The following is a 12,808-nucleotide window of genomic DNA, read 5'->3' as shown; positions in this document are numbered from 1 at the left end:
ATGGTCATTTATGACAGGATCTTTCGGGTTCTTGTGGGGAATGGATAGATAATAAGTTGAACAATTTATTTGTCGCCACTACATATAAAACTGTGGAGTTACCCTGATGCAGCAATAGATTTGTTGATTACAGTACATATAAGTATATATTTTTATGGTATACATTGTGTACACCAATATTAATGTACAATATCTAAAGTAAAACATTTGCATATCCTGTTTGAAAAATAAATCAAAATGTAAAAAAAAAATAATTAGTTAAACATGCAGTATTTTTCTACTATTCAATTTAGCTTCTGTAACATTTACAGTGTATTTATAGTGTATTAAATAAATAGTTAACCATTTCTGTTACCTGGAAATGGTCCTTCTTATATCTGCCAGTTTAACTATAGGAATGATAATAATAATAATAATAATAATAATAATAAATCATGAAATCACACATTTAGTAGTTATATCCAATGTTTATTGATATGTCAAACCTTTCCCAGATAAACAGCTGTGTCATTATGAAAAAAATTAAAAACAAAAACAAAACAAAAAACCTGCCGATTATACAATTGTACAACAATCAAAAATTCAAGGCTTCAGTTGAAAATATATTTTCTTCCCTTTAACAAACAATTAGGCAAAAATGATTAAGAACAATATTTCAATATTTTACAATTATTACCTTATATGATATATTTCATGTTTCCTTTCATTATTGTTTGCTTCTATTGTGACTAAATGCAAGACAAATGAATGATTAATAATTATAATTTCATAGTTAGTTGTTAGTGGTAGTTATAAATCACTAAATATTGACAGGAGTGCCCACAGTAGAGATGGGAGAGAGTGTTGACTGTAGAGGAGAAATTAAAAAATAATAATAAGTAGACATGCAAAAACTGGAAGACGGCAGTAGAGTACTGAGAGCAGATGTGCCACATGAGAGAAAGCGATGTGGAAGATGTTGGAAGGGCTGATATTGTGGAGAGCTGATGAAGAAGGACTTAATAGTCTGTGAGAAATCCTGCAAGACAGGAAGAAAGTGAATTAATCACATGATGAACAAAAAAACATTGACAAAAACAGATGGCAGACAACAACATACTGTAAGTCCAGCATCTATAACAGTAAACAGAATGTTATCGTCTGTTGGTGTAGATGCTAAAATAGTTATCATAGCTCTTGTTCATGGTGTGACCAGCTTTAAGTTTAAGATATCATGTACTGTTAGACAGTGGCAATTTGTAAAAGTTAATAAAGAAAGAACTAAATGGACTTAATATAAACAAACACTCAATGACAAAATTAGCATGAGAGTTCAGGCAATGGCCAGTGACAAAAGTACAGGTGAAAGTCGTAGAATTTTACATAACTAGGCTTGTACAAGATGATATAAATTTGCTGATAATATTATGAATGAGTTCGACATGACACTTTGTTGGTTTTTCTTTCTGATAGGGCTGTGGAGCAAGCTGTGCAAAATGTAACTGCACTACAGTTCAGTCAAGATGCTCAGACTGACATTGACATACCTTTGGAAATGTTTGCCTTTGGTGTTTTCCATAAGTGCACAATATGGCCCAATTCAGATCCTGTGACTGGCCTCCTTTGGTCTTCCCTTTCAGCTGAAACAAAGAGAAATATATACATGTTGAGACAATGTGCTAAAAATAAGTTGGAAATCATCAACTGGCTTCATCCTCCTTCAAACAAACAGACAAAACAATAAGTCAACAGATAAATAGTGTTGGTGATCACAGGTGCTGGTGTCAGTACTCACCATATTCGGTCATTTCCTGCCCAAATTCCAGAGGCGATTACACAGTTGATTTGCTAATTCTAGGAACTCAAAAAAAAGATGTGTATGTGAAAAACAATGACGTTATCTTTTGAGAGATCAACATCAAATACATATAACTACATTGCTTGAATACATACATACCAGTGGAAATCTGCCTTTTCTATTTGGGCACAAGAAGACCATGTTCTTTCCTCATTCATCAGGACTGGTTTGACTGGCTTGCTGTGACTGATTTTCTTTGCGTTTTTGGTCTCCAGCTGTAAAACAAGAAAATGTTTATTGACCACATGTTTAATTGTTATTGTTGTTGAAACACAAAATAAGCAGTTATAATTATATACTTCAAGCTCAAGTTCCCTGGCAACTCCAGCAGGCTCCTGAGTTCATCTGTACACATCAGATTCAGAGTCTGAGAAAAGACCATCATGCAAACTCTCAGTTTCTACCTTACAACAGAGCACAAAAGAATGTGTAAGTAAGTGAGGAAGCAAAGGAATAAGAGGAAGAAACATTTAGAAGAATTTTGTCTGCAAGGACCACATAAAGAGAGAGAGCAAAACTATGTGTAAATTAATTAGGGATTACATTTCGGAAAAATAGGAACAAGTGATGGCATTTACAAGAGTTGTTTTCTTTAAAGAGCTGCTGGAGTAAGTGATCTGATGTAACTGCAAGACAGAAAAAAGATATATTAAATTACAATAATTTACAATAATTATAAAATTAATTTATATAATTAAATAAAAAAGTATAAAAGGTGGCAAGCATTATAATTACTGTGCTTTACAAATAGTTCACCGTAAAATCACAATTAACGATAAAACTACGTTTACAGTGGTAAAACCATGGTGAGCATTATGGTTATTGTGCTTTAACTACAAATACCACAGTAAAACTATGGTTACTGAGGTACAACTATGGTAAGCATTGTGGTTATTGTGCTTTAAAAACAAATAACACAGTAAAACTATGCTTACAGTAGTAAAACCATTGTAAATGTTGTGGTTGTTGTGCTTTAACTACAAATACCACAGTAAAACTATGGTTACTGAGGTAAAACTATGGTAAGTGTTGTGGTTATTGTGCTTTAAAAACATATACCACAGTAAAACTATGCTTACAGTGGTAAAACCATGGTAAATGTTGTGGTTGTTGTGCTTTAACTACAAATACCATAGTAAAACTATGGACACTGAGGTAAAACCATGGTAAACGATGTGACTTGTGCATTGGCTACACATAATATGGTCAAGCAACAGTTACTATGGTAAAAATATGGTAAATGTGCGGACTTTTACATGATCGCGCTTATCACGTGATACTGGTTTGGTTGATTTGTAAAGCTGTCATCAGCCACGTGAATTTGATTAAAACGGTTTAATTTATTTATTTATTTATTTCAAATCAGCAACAGTTATTAGTTAGCTTAGGCTAATATTAGCAGCTGTGCTAACGCAGCAGCCGACTGTTCTAACTAATTTGAACGCACACGCTTCTATTTTAACACATGACCCCACATACAGAGACGCAGAAGCACCGAAACAATTAAAATAATGATCTCATTACAAAAGAAAAGATTGTTGCCCTTCTTACCTGTTTAAAGGTGTATATGCATCAAGTGAACGGGGCAAACCGAGCCTCGCTGGTGACGTCACTGCCGTAGAAGATGCTGCGTGCTATTTGTACGCATCTGCTCTCCACAGAAGTTAATGGGAAGGACTGGCGTATCATATGCACGCGAAATTGGACTTTGGCGTATGTATTACACGCAATTGGAAAGTGTAAAGTCGTGTTATTTATACGCAAATTGATGAGAACGGGTTGGTTTCTCTGGATTGTGGAGTACCTCAGGGTTCCATTCTGGGACCTATTCTTTTTTCGCTATTTTTGCTGCCTTTAGGCCTAATTTTTAAGAAATATGGTATATCTTATCACCTATATGCTGATGATATTCAGATTTATTTACCGATTAGAGCTGGAGGATCAAGCCCTAATCTATCTTTGGTATCATGCTTAAAGGAGGTGACTAGCTGGTTAGAGCAAAACTGCCTGCAGTTAAATGCTAGCAAGTCTGAAGTCATGGTTTTTGGGATGAATAAGGATGACAGTGGTTTAACCGATTTTTTAGGTATGTGGGAAACAAATGTTCAGCCTAAAATAAGAAATCTAGGTGTAATTTTTGACTCTGCTCTTATGTTTGACCATCAGGTTAAAAATGTGGTAAAAAATTGTTTTTATCAGTTAAGGACTATTGCGAAAATGAAATCCTTTTTGTCTGTTCCTGATCTAGAAACAGTAATTCATGCATTTATTTCTTCACGCTTGGATTACTGTAATGCTCTGTATGTAGGAATAAGTCAGTCTCTTATTTCAAAACTGCAGCTGGTTCAAAATTTACATTTATTTACATTTATTCATTTAGCCGACGCTTTTATCCAAAGCGACTTACAATTGGGAATACAACAAGTGATTCATCCTAAGGAGGCAGATCAACATAGGAAGTGTTCAAAAATACCATATATCAGGCGTTGTTAGAAGAGTGCAGGCTAGAAGGAGAAGATCAAGAAAGAGAGGAAAAACAGGCTAGAAGGGAGGATATTTTTTTTATTTATTTATTTTTTTTTTTATTGAGTCAGATAGTGTCGAAAAAGATGGGTTTTCAGCAGTCGTTTGAAAGCTGTTAAGGAGTCTGCATTCCGGATAGGGGTGGGAAGATCATTCCACCAGGCAGGAACGTTGAACGAGAATGTTCTGGACAGTGATTTCATGCCTCTCTGTGGTGGTACAATGAGGCGTCTTTCACTAGAGGATCTCAGTCTTCTGGAAGGAGTGTAGATGTGTAGTAGTGAATGGAGGTAGGCAGGTGATGATCCGGTGGCTGTCCTATAGGCCAGCATCAGTGTCTTGAATTTGATGCGTGCTGTAACCGGTAGCCAGTGCAGGGATATGAAGAGAGGTGTAACATGGGCCTTTTTGGGCTCGTTGAAGACCAGTCGTGCTGCTGCATTCTGAATCATTTGTAGAGGCTTGATTGTACATGCTGGAAGACCAGCTAAAAGAGCATTGCAGTAGTCCAGCCTGGAAATGACCAGGGCCTGGACGAGGAGTTGTGTAGCATGCTCTGTTAGGAAGGGCCTGATCTTTCTGATGTTGTACAATGCAAACCTGCAAGATCGAGCGGTCTTAGCTATGTGGTCTTTAAAAGTCAGTTGGTTGTCAAAGATAACACCCAGATTTCTGGCTGAAGTTGATGGGGTAATTGTTGATGAACCTAACTGGATGGAGAAGTCATGCTGTAGAGATGGAGTGGCAGGAAAGATAAGGAGTTCCGTCTTTGCTAGATTGAGCTGTAGATGGTGTTCCTTCATCCATGCAGAGATATCCGCTAGGCAACCTGAGATCCGTGCAGCTACCGATGGATCGTCTGGTTTGAAAGAAAGATAGAGCTGTGTGTCATCAGCATAGCAATGGTAGGAGAAGCCATGTGCCTGTATGATGGGGCCCAGAGATGTAGTGTATATGGAGAAGAGGAGAGGTCCAAGAACTGAACCCTGAGGAACCCCAGTGACCAGTTGATGAGTTTTGGATACCTCGCCTCCCCAGGCCACTCTGAAAGACCTACCAGAGAGGTAGGATTTGAACCAGCGAAGTGAAGTCCCTGTAATACCCAGCATTGAGAGGGTGGACAGGAGGATCTGGTGATTCACAGTGTCAAAAGCTGCAGATAGGTCCAGCAAGATGAGTACCGATGATTTGGACTCAGCTTTTGCCGTCCGCAAGGCTTCAGTGACAGACAGTAGCGCAGTCTCAGTTGAATGGCCGCTTCTGAACCCTGATTGGTTAGAGTCCAGTAGATTGTTCTGTGAGAGGAATAAGGATAGCTGGTTGAAAACAGCCCGTTCCAGTGTTTTTGCTATGAATGGAAGGAGGGAGACAGGTCTGTAGTTGTCTATGAGTGAGGAGTTAAGTGTAGGTTTTTTGAGCAGTGGGGTTACCCGGGCCTGCTTAAATGTAGTGGGAAAAGTGCCTGTGAGAAGAGATGTGTTGATGATGTGTGTGAGCGCCGGTAGGATTGTAGGGGAGATTGCTTGGAGAAGGTGTGAGGGGATAGGATCTAAAGGACATGTCGTCGGATGGCTGGAGAGGAAAAGTTTGGTTACTTCTGCCTCCGAGCAAGGACAGAAGGAGAAGTGGGGGGTTCCAGCCGGGGACAGAAAGAAGAGTGAAATAAAGGAGAGGAGTACTTAAGTGCGTTGTCGGTGTCGTTGCTCGGAGAAGTCGCGCAGGAAAAGTCGCAGTCTTTACTCTCGTCGGTCTTCACGCGAGGAGGCTGAACGCTTCCGCTGACGCTTCAGCGTCAGCTGTTCTGACGCAGTTAAATAGACAACCAAACAGTGCTTCAATGATAAAAGCTAGGGACGCCTCCTAGGCTCAGTGAGCCGCGAATGTCTCGCCCGCACGCAAAATGGCTCAATCGAAACTCAAAAAGCAACAGCTTCGCACTTGTAATAGCTCCAGAAGGGAACGATATGACAAAAACAAAAGCTTCCCTTGGCCGTACGCTCAGTTATCAATTTTAATGATTGCAATAAAAACGTCCCAGGTTACGTATGTAACCCTGGTTCCCTGAGGGAACGAGACACTGCGTCATCAACGCTCTGGGGAATGCCATTGGCGAACCCGCCTCTGAATCAGTCTGTAACCAATAGAACGACGGGAGTGACGTCACCGGCGCGGTGACGTCAGCGACCAGGAAGTATATAAGCACGTGCGTTTCAAACCGGCTTCAGCTTCCAGGAATGAAGCGAAGCGCGGCAGGAATGCGGGAATTATGGTCAGAGACGCAGTGTCTCGTTCCCTCAGGGAACCAGGGTTACATACGTAACCTGGGACGTTCCCTTTCGGGAACTCCACACTGCGTCATCAACGCTCTGGGGAACGATATACCAACTATCCATAATTCCAAGTTCCTGCCCAGTGGTGTTTGTCTGGGAAAGGAAAAGGAAAGCGTTGCTTCTGGTGGATCAGGCCAGGAAGAGCTCTCTGCCTGGGGTTACCAGGACAAGAGAGACAATATCCCTCTGTCTGGGGGACCAGCCCAGAACGAGAGGGCAGTGCCAGAAGATACTTACCTGAGGGGCACTGATGGTTCTCCGCCTGGGAAACTGCCAGGACAGGAGAAGTATTACACCTCTGTCCGGGATAAATGCCAGAGCAAGAGGGAGATGGTATATACCTCGGCCCTCGGGCTCACGAGGAAAGTGGTCGCTCAGTCTGGGGAAACCAGCAAAGAGGGACCAGAAGAACTCCGCCTGGAAACTGCCAGGACGTGAGTGTGATGACATCTCTGCCTGGGACGCACCCAGCGAAGAGGAAGAGAGATGAGAACCTCGGCCCTCAGGCACACGAGGAAATAGTCCAAAACTCCGTCTGGGGAACAGCCAGCACAGGAGGGACTGGATTGGCTCCGCCTGGAAAACTGCCAGGACGCAAGCAGTATTACATCTCTGCCTGGGAAACTCCCAGCGAAGAGGGATCTGATCCGCCTCGGCCCTCGGGCACACGAGGAAAGGAGTCCACCTCTGTCTGGGGACCAGCCAGACGTAGAGGGACAAGAGGTGTCTGGGGGTACCGGAACACCAGGTTGCTTCGCCTGGGAAACTGCCAGGACGCAAGCGGTATTACATCTCTGCCTGGGACGTACCCAGCGAAGAGGGATAAACCTCGGCCCTCGGGCTCACGAGATTTTGGTCATACACCCCAGTCTGGTCACCAGCCAGAGAGGGGGTTCTCCTCGGCCCTCGAGCACACGAGGAGAAAGGATGGTCCTTTGTCGGGGCTTACCCGGATCAAGAGGGACCCAAGTGGTGCCTGGAAACTTCTGGCCAGAGCACTGGAATGGCTCCGCCTGGAAAACTGCCAGGACGCGAGTAGAATTACATCTCTGCCTGGGACGTGCCCAGCGAAGAGGGAATGCAAGAACACCTCGGCCCTCGGGCACACGAGGTGGAGGCCTCTGTCTGGTGACCAACCAGACCGAGAGGAAGGAGTCGTCCTCGGCCCTCGGGCACACGAGGAGACAATAGTCCTTTGTCGGGGCGCACCCGGACAAGAGGGACACAAGTAGTGCCTGGAAACTTGTGGCCAGGGCACTGGCATGGGCTCCGCCTGGGAAACTGCCAGGACGCGAGCGAAATTACATCTCTGCCTGGGGGGTACCCAGCGAAGAGGGAACTTCTACCTCGGCCCTCAGGCTCACGAGGTATAACTCCTGTCAGCTAGGACAGAGGAGCCTGGAGTGGCTCGTAGGTCTAGCTCGTAGAACCTAACGAAGGTCAAAGGTGTAGACCAACCCGCCGCACTGCAGATGTCCTGGATAGGGACACCTGCCATCAGAGCTTTCGAGGCCGCCATGCCTCGGGTAGAGTGAGCCTTGATGCCCATCGGTGATGGGAGGCCAGAGGACTCATAAGCTGTAGTTATGGCATCTACGATCCATCTACTGATAGTGGGTTTAGTTGCAGGGAGCCCCCTCTTAGGGGGACCGTAGCAGACCAAAAGTTGCTCTGATTTTCGCCACAGGGCAGCTCTGTGGACGTATGTGTCCAATGCTCGCACTGGACACATACAATTATACTTCCGATGGTCGCTCTCCACGAATGGAGGAGGGTAAAAGGCCTGCAGGGTGACTGGCTGTGGTACTGCTGTCGGTACCTTCGGTACGTACCCGGGTCTAGGGTAGAGGAATGCTTTGGCCAAACCGGGCGCAAAGTCAATGTAAGAAGGGGCCACTGAAAGGGCCTGAAGGTCTCCTACTCTCCTCAGAGAAGTAAGAGCCAACAGCAGCGCCGTCTTAATAGTAAGGAAGCGGTCTGAAATCTCCTCTAAGGGCTCGAATGGAGGCCTACAGAGGGCTTCAAGCACCACAGCGAGATCCCACGTGGGGATTCTGGGGTTCACCCGAGGCCTCAACCTGAGTGCACCGCGAAGGAACCGTATGACCAGGGGGTTCCTACTCAAAGACAGGCCACCGAGAGGGGCGTGGAAGGCCGATAAAGCCGCCACGTAAACCTTCAGGGTGGAGTGGGCTATCCCGGTGGAGAAGCGAGACTGCAGGAACTCCAGCACTGTACCAACTGGGCAGTGGACTGGGTCAGCGTGTCGCTCTCTACACCATGAAGTAAAGAGTTTCCACTTCAGGTCATAAAGTTTCCTTGTAGAGGGAGCTCTAGAGTGAAGGATGGTCTCCGCAACCTCAGTTGAGAGACCCTCACTTATGAGATGCGCCCCCTCAGGGGCCACACCCATAGTTTCCACTTCTCTGGGTGGGGGTGGCAAATTGCGCCCCCAGCCTGAGAAAGAAGGTCCCTCCTGAACGGAATCTCCCAAGGAGAGCCGTCTAGGAGGGCTATGATGTCCGAGAACCATACTCGGGTCGGCCAGTATGGGGCTACTAATAGTAGACTGACTCCGTACCGGCGTACTCTTTCTAGAACTCCCGGGAGCAGAGTGAACGGGGGAAAGGCGTACAGACGGAGCCTCGGCCACGTCTGTACCATGGCGTCCAGCCCAAGTGGAGCTGGAGGCACTAGAGAGTACCAGAGGGGACACTGCGAAGTCTCTTGAGTCGCAAAGAGGTCCACCTGAGCCTGGCCAAACACTCTCCATATCTGCTTCACCACCTGCGGGTGAAGCATCCATTCCCCGGGCTTTACTTGCCCCTGCCTCGACAGGACGTCTGCCCCCACGTTGAGATGTCCAGGAATGTGAACTGCACTCAGAGAGAGGAGTTTCTCCTGGGACCACAGAAGGATATGGGACGCCAGCTTGCATAAGGGGCGTGACCGCACACCTCCTTGGTGGTTGATATAATAAACCACCGCTGTGTTGTCGGTGCGGACCAACACATGGCGGTTTCTCAGGTCTGGGAGGAAGTGCCTCAAAGCCTTGAAGACCGCCAACATCTCCAGGCAATTTATGTGCCATGAGAGGTGCTGACTGGTCCACAGGCCGGAGGCCGAGCGGCCACTCATGACCGCTCCCCACCCGGAGAGGGATGCATCCGTCGCTAGCGTGACGCGGCGACACGGTGCTCCCAGAACCGGGCCCTGAGACAGAAACCAAGGTTTCTTCCACATGTTCAAGGCACGAAGGCATCGCCGCGTGACCTTGATCTTGCGGAAAGGATTTCCCCTCGGGGAAAAACCCTTGGTCTTGAGCCACCACTGTAGCGGCCTCATGTGCAGCAGGCCAAAAGGTATTACGTTGGCTGCTGCTGCCATAAGACCTAACAGTACTTGAAACTGTTTGACAGTGGGTGACAGGCCTAGCTTGACCGCATTTACTGCAGTAAGGATCGACTCGATCCGAGCAGGAGACATACGTGCCTGCATCGTGGTCGAATCCCATACGACACCTAGATAAGTGGTTCTCTGTAAAGGAGACAGCACACTTTTCTTGGTGTTGAGTCTCAACCCCAAAGCTTCCATGTGAGCGAGAACAGCATCTCGATGCTGGACTGCTAACTGTTCTGAGCTGGCTAGGATCAGCCAGTCGTCTATGTAGTTGAGTATACGGATGCCCTGGAGTCGCAGAGGAGCCAGAGCAGCATCCATACACTTTGTGAACGTTCGGGGTGAGAGTGCTAGGCCGAAAGGAAGAACTCTGTATTGGTAAGCTTTGCCCCTGAAAGCGAACCTGAGAAACTTCCTGTGCTGAGGAAGGATGGAGACGTGAAAGTACGCATCTTTGAGATCTATCGTGACAAACCAGTCCTCGGACCTGATTTGAGACACGACCTGTTTGACAGTTAACATACTGAACTTCAGTTTTCTGACTGAGCGGTTCAGCTGTCTGAGATCTAAGATGGGCCGCAGCCCTCCATCCTTCTTGGGAACAATGAAGTACCGGCTGTAGAACCCGGATTCTCTGAACTGAGGAGGGACCACCTCGATGGCCTCCTTCCTCAGAAGAGAATCTACTTCTTGTTCCATTACCAGAACCTGCTCGGGGCCTACCGTAGTAGGAAATACCCCGTTGAAGGGCGGCGCCGGGGCGCCGAACTGAATTTGATACCCTCTTTCTACAGTACGCAGGACCCATGGAGACACATTCGGCAGTAGTTTCCACGCTGCCAGAAAGTGTACTAAGGGAACCAGCCTCTCGAGGCTGGTTTCTGGTAAATTTTGAGGAATTAATTCGGTGGCCTGTAACAGCTGACTGGCAGGCGACACCTGAATTAACTGCTCTGAGGACCCCCGTGGGGGTGACAAACTTACTGGGTCCGCTACGTTGCCGGGCGGGACCACCAGCAGAGGTCTGTGCGAGACTGTCGCGCCCTGAAACACTGGCAGGGTTAGCTGACTGGTCTCCTGAGGGCCCCGAGGAGAAATGGGCACCATATGATGTGGTGGACCCCATTTCCCCCCGAGAGGGGCTGCCCTCAACGGCCCTGAGCCACAACAGTCAGGGCCGCTTAGCCGAGGACCTCTTTGACTGAAGCACGACCCTCAGGTCGGGCCTAGTCTTGGAGGCCCCCGACTTGGAGCGCTGCTTACCCCGTCCCCTTGGTCTGGGAGGGGTGCGGGTAGCAACGCTCGCTTTCTGCGCCTCGCGGCGTGAGGAGCTGGTACGCGGCTGGGGCTGCTCCCGTCCAGCAGCCCCAGAGGAAAAGACACGGCGAGGGAGGTACTGCTGAAAGGCTGCAGTTTGTCTGCGAGCCTCCTGGTACCTGCTGACGACCGCATCGACTGAGTCGCCAAACAGGCCAGGAGACTGAATTGGGGCGTCCAGCAGGAGGGCCCTGTCCTTTTCCTTCATATCGGACAGGGACAACCAGAGGTGCCTCTCCGCGACCACAAGGGCTGCCATAGACCGCCCAATAGCACGGGCGGTCTCCTTAGTGGCGCGGAGAGCGAGATCTGCTGTACGCCGCAATTCTGACACATTCACCTCCCTGCCGTCGTCTAAATCCTTGAGCAGGTCGGCCTGGTATGCCTGCAACACAGACATAGTGTGCAGACATGACCCAGCCTGACCCGCTGCCGCGTACCCCTTGCCCAACAAGCTAGATGTTAGTTTAAGAGGCTTGGTGGGCAAGGTCGGAGCCTTCAAAGATGATGCCGCTGCAGGAGACAGATAGCTCGCGAGCGTCTGTTCAACTGCTGGCATCATCTTGTACCCGTGCTCCTCGACCCCTCCCACGTTACCGTAGTAACCGGAGGAGGGGGTGAAAACACGGGCCGAGAATGGTTTCTCCCATGATCTCGACAGCTCACTGTGGAGATCAGGGAAAAACGGAAGGCTCCGCCCTGGAGGTGGCTTGCGTGTCCGCAGAAAGCGTTCATCTAACTTGCTTTCTGGCGGCTCATGGGTTTGCTCGGCGGGCCAGCTGATGTTGAGTCTGGCTACCGCACGAGTTACCACCTCCAGGAGCTCCTCAAATTGTGGGGATTTCGTAGGCGGTTGAAGAAGATCAACACTCTCTACATCAACCTCCTCGGAGGAAGATAAGAGGAGTGTTGAGACCTCCTCCCGGGGGGAAGAAACCGCAGTGCGGGCTTCCGCATCCAGGAGGAGATCAACCGATCTGCTGGGTGAGGAAGGAGATAGGGGATCACCCGTCTCCATACCCTCCAACAGATCGAGCTGCGAACCCCACGAGTGCAGCTGCCGCTCCGCCTCGGCGGAAGCGGGGCCAGACCCGCGAGGAACGCTGGTGAAGGCTCCCTCCTCGAAGAGAGCCCTCCGGGAACGAAGCACCCGCAGTGGAAGACGTTCACACTGCGGACAGCCAACCCCCTCAAGGGCTGACTGAGCATGCTCCGCTCCCAAGCAGAACACACACATCCTGTGTGTGTCCCCACCAACGATGAATCGCTGGCAAGGAGGAACACACATTCTGTGTGGCTGCTGAACCGCCTTAGAAATATCTAATTTCTTTCCCCTTTTGGCAGACATTGCTCAAACAAAAGCTGTGCAAACTGGCACAAAAAACAGCAATGAATAACCAGA

General features: G+C 47.7%; 1 long non-coding RNA gene across 2 annotated transcripts; it reads right to left on the bottom strand.

Annotated features, from left to right (window-relative positions):
* Nucleotides 1-476: 476 nt before the first annotated feature.
* LOC141333996 (uncharacterized) lies at nucleotides 477-3,528 on the bottom strand. Of its 2 annotated transcripts, none has more exons than XR_012355448.1 (5): nucleotides 2,137-3,528; nucleotides 1,937-2,052; nucleotides 1,775-1,840; nucleotides 1,527-1,619; nucleotides 477-1,018 (listed from the first exon to the last, which is right to left on the bottom strand). It is a non-coding gene; the product is annotated as an uncharacterized lncRNA (long non-coding RNA). The 2 variants fall into 2 exon arrangements; XR_012355449.1 differs by having other exon boundaries at nucleotides 1,775-1,833.
* Nucleotides 3,529-12,808: the final 9,280 nt, after the last annotated feature.

Source organism: Garra rufa, chromosome 4, assembly GCF_049309525.1.
Source record: "Garra rufa chromosome 4, GarRuf1.0, whole genome shotgun sequence".
In the NCBI taxonomy this organism is placed as follows: Eukaryota; Metazoa; Chordata; class Actinopteri; order Cypriniformes; family Cyprinidae; genus Garra; species Garra rufa.
The sequence above is the reverse complement of the archived record's forward strand: the minus strand, read 5'-3'. Positions and strand labels throughout refer to the sequence as shown.